Below are 6,681 nucleotides of genomic sequence, written 5' to 3'. Positions count from 1 at the left end.
TCTTGTATTCTGTTGGTGATGCTTGCATCTATGACTCCTGATTTCTTTCCCAGGTTTTCTATCTGCAGGGTTGTCTTTCTGATTTCTTTAAAATGGTTTCTATTTCCATTTTTAGATTCTGGATGGTTTTGCTCATTTCCTTCACTTGTTTGATTGTGTTTTCCTGTAGTTCTTTAAGGGATTTTTGTGTTTCCTCTTGAAGGGCTTCTAGCCGTTTACCTGTGTTCTCTTGTATTTCTTTGAGGGTGCTATTTACGTCTTTCTCAAAGTCCTGTATCATCATCATGAGAAGTGATTTTATATCTGAATCTTGCTTTTTCCGGTGTGATGGTGTGTCCAGGACTTGCTATGGTGAGAGTATTGGGTTCTGATGATGCCAAGGAACCTTGTTTGTGTTGCTTATATTCCTATACTTACCCTGCATCATCTGGTTATCTTTAGTGCTACCTGCCCTTGCTAAATCTGACTGGAGCCTGTCCTTTCTGTGATCCTGGTTGTGTCAGAACTCCTGAGAGTCAAGCTGTCTCTGTGATCCTGTGACCCTGGGCTTGTTAGAGCACCTGGGAGTGGAGCTTCCTCTGGGTGTTGTGGGACTGGCTGCGGAGCTTGTGCCCAAGGTCTGCTCAGGGCACCAGCCCAGACAGATTGGAAGAAACCTGAGTCACTGGTCTGGTGGAGTTCCTGTGTGCCTGGTTCCGTTGGTCCCAGTTACTCCTGGTGTTGGGACAGATGTTGTGTCCTCCTTACCTCTGATCCTGGGCGTGTTAGAGTGCCTGGGAGTGGAACTTCCTCTCTGTACTGGCTGGTTTTGTGTGTCAACTTGACACAGGCTGGAGTTATCACAGAGAAGGGAGCTTTAGTTGGGGAAGTGCCTCCATGAGATCCAGCTGTGGGGCATTTTCTCAATTAGTGATCAAAGGGGTAGGGCCCCTTGTGGGTGCTGCCATCCCTGGGCTGGAAGTCTTGGGTTCTGTAAGAGAGCAGGCTGAGCAAGCCAGGAAAAGCAAGCCAGTAAGAAACATCTCTCCATGGCCTCTGCCTCAGCTCCTGCTTCCTGACCTGCTTGAGTTCCAGTCCTGACTTCCTCTGGTGATGAACAGCAATGTGGAAGTAAGCTAAATACTTTCCTCCCCAACTTGCTTCTTGGTCATGGTGTTTGTGCAGGAATAGAAACCCTGACTAAGACATGCTCTTACCCACGGAGCCATCTCACCAGTCCAATAATGCAATTTTTAACAGTGAAGAAGGAACTGATAACATGTTTCTGGGTGTGAAAGCCAAAGGACAACCTTAGCTGCCCTTCCCCAGGTGAGGCCCACTTTGGGCTTTTTTGTTGTTTTGTTGTTGTTGTTGTTGTTGTTTGTTTTGTCTTTTTTTGAAACAGGGCCTTTCAGTAGCCTGGAACTCTTCAAATAGGTTACATGTGTTGCAGGATATTTGATTACACTGTGAACCTCAAGATTGTGTTACATACTGAAAAAAAACCTGTTCCTAGTTGTGGTATGGCTCAGCCTTTAGCACACACCGTTAATTCCAAACAAGGACCTACATAGTGGAAGGTAAAGTTAAGTTTGTAGAAGGAAGCACCTGATAAACTGATGTCTAATTGAGAGGCAGACAAAGTGACATATCAGAGAAAGATCTGACAGAATAGGATCTGCCCAGCTCTCAAGAGGAAAGAGAGGCTACTTAAGAGAGAGCAGTGCAGAGAAAGAGGGGAGGGGGCAATTTTACTGGCACAGTTGGACAGAGACAGGTTGCAGAGAGAACAAGCTAGACACAGGTGAAGACAGAACGAGCCAGAGAATGAGAAGGAGCCAGTAGAACATATTGCCAAAGTTAGTATGAGGCCAAAGGGAGCAATTCAGTAAGAAACGGAGAGAAGCCAGATTGAATCAGTCAGTTTGGAGAGGAATTTGGGTCAGGACAGCTGAGTTGAATCAGCCAGCCAGAGATCAGAAAGAATAAGAAAGGGTGACTTATTCAGCAATAAGTCTCAGAAGCTGAAAGTATTCTAGGCCTAGAAGCTTCCAGGACTAGGATTAGGTTAGCAGATGGAGGCAGTAAGCCTCAGGGATGCCAATTACAACAGGTGACTAAAAGTTACATTTACATACGTGTGTTCTAGTAATTACCAACCCGCTACTATACCCAGCTTCTCTTTTGAGTTCTGGGAATCAAAACTAAATCATCCTGCTTTCAAAGAGAGCAAGCAGTTTACCAACTGAGCCGTCTCCCCTGCCTAGAACTGCTGTGTGTTAAAAATTCTGGAAGAGCTGGGTGGTGGTGGGGCATGCCTTTAATCCCAGCACTTGGGAGGCAGAGGCAGGTGGATTTCTGAGTTCGAGGCCAGCCTGGTCTACAGAGTGAGTTCCAGGACAGCCAGAGCTATACAGAGAAACTCTGTCTCGAAAAACCAAAAAAAAAAAAAAAGTTCTGGAAGAGGCTTAACCGCCCAAGGAAACTTGTGTATCTTAAAAGTCTTAACAGTCAAGTGATACCTCACTGACTCACAGAAACCAACGGAAAACAATTTACGAGAGAGGAACTCTGATGTGGATTGTGATTTAGACAATATCAGAGAACAGCTACCAGTGTTTTAAGCGGAACAGTTGGCATCATGTCTGTGGAAGAAACACCTGTGGTTTTAGAGAAACATCCTTGGGGGATGAAGGGATAAAGTTCCACTGCGTCAGTAACTAGCTATAGAAAAAGAGGAAATGGGAGAGATGAAGAACTATTTTTGCCTGTGGGGTCCACTCCAATACACACTCTACTTGTGAATATGCGTGACGGTTTTTCTCATTAAAAAAAAAAAAATGTTTAGAAAGTTAACAGCTGATGCTAAAGTTAGGAAATCCCATTCCACCTGTAATCCTCAGGTGGGTTAAGAGCCCGTGAGTGACCTCTTGGCTGCAGTGTGGGTGGTGGAGGTGGGTGGGCTGCCTCCCGATCCTGGCTCAGCCAGGGTGGCCTCTGATCTGGGCTCCAGAGTTGGGAAAGGGAGCTGACCCATGGAAGACCCCCGTCCTCATCTACGCTCAATGGCTGGGAACCCGCGAGGCTGCTCTCTTGGCAGCGCACGCTGCTCTCCAGTCCAGGAAGACGACAGACCGAGGGATGGGAAGAACAGAAGTTCCTGTGTGTCTGTGAGTCCTTAGCAGCTCCCCGCTATCCTGCTACCCTCTACCCAGGGTGTGAGAAACAGTGGTTTATGGGGGAAAGTTTGCTGTTTGTTTTCGCAGAGATCAAAACTCTCATCTCCCTGCGTTAACATAAGCCATCAAGGGTTGATCTGTATTTAATTTTCCCTGGGTGGTCCCAGGGTGACATCTTGCCCTTTTGTCTGACCGTAGGAACTTGGGAACCCTATCCTTCGTTCCATCCACTTAGAAGACGGCCCACCTCCTGCTGCCGGCTTGGCAGTGTTGGGCGGATTCTGTTTTGAAACTGCGTCTAAAGTTACAGGGAACAAGAGCTCCTTGCAAGTGAGTTCTCAGGGCAGAAACCATGTGTCCTGGCCACGCCAGAGCGTACTGGTCCTGCAAGCAAGAAAAATTTGCACAGGGCTCCCTGCCCCCATAGCTTTCTTTTCCTCCTCCTCCTCCTTTTGGGTTTTGAGGTAGGGGTCTCACTTTGTAGTGCGAGCTGGCTGGGAATTCCTGACAATCCTTTAACTTCAGCCTTCCTAGTGCTGGGATAACAGCACTACTGAGGCACAATGCCTGGCAGTACTCTTTGTACATCTTGTACATTTTTTTTTTTGTGCCTGTTTTCATTTCTTTAGAGATAGGGTCTTATAGCCCACCTGTCTTAGTCTCCCAAGGGTTTACAGGAGTATGCCACCATGCCTTGCTCCTTTGTTTTTTTTTTAAAGATTTATTTATTTATTATATATAAGTACACTGTAGCTGTCTTCAGACACACTAGAAGAGGGCATCAGATCTCATTTTGGATGGTTGTGAGCCACCATGTAGTTGCTGGGATTTGAACTCAGGACCTTTAGAAGAGCAGTCAGTGCTCTTAACCTCTGAGCCATCTCACCAGCCCCTGCCTTGCTCCTTTGTAAACTAAACTTTTAAATTGTGTTTATTTTGTTTTTTTGAGACACAGTTTCTCTGTGTAGCCCCTCTGGCTGTTCTAGAACTTTCTCTGTAGACCATGCTGGCCTCAAAGTAATAAAGATTCGCCTGCCTCTACCTTCCCAGTGCTGGGATCAAAGGTGTGCACCACTACTACCCAGCTATTTTGTTTTACTTTAAGACAGGGTTTCTCGCCAGAGTGGCGCACACCTTTAATCCCAGCATTTGGGAGGCAAAGGCAGGACGATTTCTGAGTTCGAGGCCAGCCTGGGCTACAGAGTGAGTTCCAGGACAACTGGGGCTATACAAAGAAACCCTGTCTCGAAAAACAAACAAACAAACAAACAAACAAACAAATGCCAGGATTTCTCTGTATAGCCTTGGAGGCCTGAGAACTCACACTGTAGATCAGGCTGGCTTTGAACTCACAGAGATCTGCCTACTCCCTTTTCTCCAAGTGCTGGGATTAAAGGCATGAGCCAATACCACCCAGCCTCAAAATACATTGCTGATGCTATCCTCAAACTCCTAATTTTCCTGTCTCTTCCCCCGAAATGCTGGGTTTCATAGATGCACCACTATGCCCGGAACCTTACAAGATTTTTTTTTTTTAGTACTGTGGATTGAACCTAGGACCCCCAAGCATGCTAAGCAAATGCTCTAGCACTGAGATATACCCCCAACTCCTCTGCCCGAACTGAATAAAGCCCCTTGTTCTATGAACTAGGTGGTTCTACCTTGGAGAAGTAGCTTGTCTCCAGCCACTGATTGGTCTAGGCTTCACACTGAACTCTCCCATTGGCCTGTGGAGACGACGCCTAGGAGTGGATTTCAGAAGTACAGTTGTCAAGATGAAAAGTACTAATTTTTTTTTTTTTTGGATGCTAGGCCTTCCCGTTCACCTCTCTGTCTTTAGTGGGCATAGTAAGACCTTCCCAGCTCATCTCTCCATGCTAGCCTCCAAAGAAGCAAGAGTGCTCTGCCACAGAAATGCAAAGGGCTCCTAGCACATGACCATTCACAATCCACAAGCGTAGCCGGAGCCCTGAGGAGTGCAGGAAGTTCTAGTGTTCACTGTCCTGTGTTACAACCTGGACACACACTCCACAGTGCACCAAAAAACGGACCTTGGAACAATAGGGATGGGCCCAGAGCTGTCATTTGAAATATGCCATTGTCCTTTCCTTTCCCCAGAGCCTGAAGTCTGTTTTTATTGACCCAACTAAAAGGTCGGATCCAACTCATGGATTTAGCATTGCGTCTGTACAGTAATTGTGACACAGGCATTTTGATTTCATTACACCTGTGACTTTATACTAAATATTTATTTTTAATATATACACTAACGTAAATAACAACTTTATGATTCATTTTGTTCGACAGGAAAAAGAGAATGAGAAGAAATTAAGTGCACCCGGCCACCTACACCCAGGAGAGGCCTCAATATTTGTACTTAGTAGGAGCATCTGGATTCCAGGGACCTGAAGCACACTCCAGGGCATGCTAGTGAGCATGCGCGTTTCTCCCTGGCCCCGCAATACCGTTTTAAAAGGTTCTCTTACTGCTTTTGAATCTGCTCACGTCAAACCTCCTCATTGCTTGAAGCCAAATTGTTCACATTTTTCATGTCGGTGGAGGCAATTATACATTTAAGAGGCTGAGACTGTCGCTCACCTGTGCACAGACATATATCAGTCATACCCGAACTTTCCTGGCGATAAGCCCAGAGATAAATGCATCTGAGCATGACCATGGAATTGGAGGTGGGAACACAGACTTGAAAAGCTGCATTGAATCCATGTTGATTTTTCAGGTGAGGCAGAATTCGGGTTTATCACCAGCAGTTATAAAATGGAGCGCAGTCCCACTTTTCCTTGGCATCGTCTTCCCCAGCACCCTTACTACAAGATCTTTACGGTAAGTTGGGAAGTCTCTAATTATCAAGATAAAATAGTTTCAGCTGGTTTGATGGCTAAAATAAGTCAAAATACATGAAAGAACAGAGATTAGCACAAAATAACCTCTAGCAATTGTTTCAAAATCTACTTTCTAAACCCTCAGGTATATGGGCATAGACCCATACACATAAATAAAAATAAAAATGTTTAAAAAAAGAAAAACTAAAAATGGCAACTATAGAAAAGCACATATGGTGTGATTCCAAGTGCACATAAAATGATATAGAAATGTGTAACTACATACATAGGCATAACACATCCTACATAATACGGAAATGACAGATTTCTACCGTAGTAAGATTTGAGATGATTTTTCTCTTTGTGCCTTTCCTATGTAGAAAAAAAAATCAATATATTTCAGAATGAAAAAGCCATATATTTGCAGTTAAGTGTTCCCCAAGGAAAGTGGTTTGTTGACAAGTAGAAAACATTAATTATAAGGCAATCAAATTGGATACTGAATAGGGTTTCTAGATTTAGCAAATAAAAATAGAAAATTCCAAGTTAAGTCTAAAGCTTGATAAACAGTGTCAGTATGTTTCCAGAGAATATCTGGGACGTGGCTTCTTCAGTTTTTTTCAAAGACAGGAAATAAATGTAGCTAACAGTAAAAGTGTAGTTTCTAAACTATCAATTGTGTA

The 6,681-nt window shown here is 44.5% G+C and overlaps 1 long non-coding RNA gene across 2 annotated transcripts; it reads left to right on the top strand.

The window, feature by feature from the left end:
* Positions 1-3,367: 3,367 nt before the first annotated feature.
* LOC116079249 lies at positions 3,368-5,996 on the top strand. Of its 2 annotated transcripts, none has more exons than XR_004113842.1 (3): positions 3,368-3,488; positions 5,466-5,634; positions 5,896-5,996. It is a non-coding gene; the product is annotated as an uncharacterized LOC116079249 (long non-coding RNA). The 2 variants fall into 2 exon arrangements; XR_004113843.1 differs by lacking the exon at positions 3,368-3,488 and adding an exon at positions 4,830-4,940.
* The last annotated feature ends 685 nt before the right edge of the window (positions 5,997-6,681 follow it).

The sequence above is a fragment of the Mastomys coucha genome, unplaced genomic scaffold, assembly GCF_008632895.1.
Source record: "Mastomys coucha isolate ucsf_1 unplaced genomic scaffold, UCSF_Mcou_1 pScaffold5, whole genome shotgun sequence".
Taxonomy (NCBI): domain Eukaryota; kingdom Metazoa; phylum Chordata; class Mammalia; order Rodentia; family Muridae; genus Mastomys; species Mastomys coucha.
The sequence above is the reverse complement of the archived record's forward strand: the minus strand, read 5'-3'. Positions and strand labels throughout refer to the sequence as shown.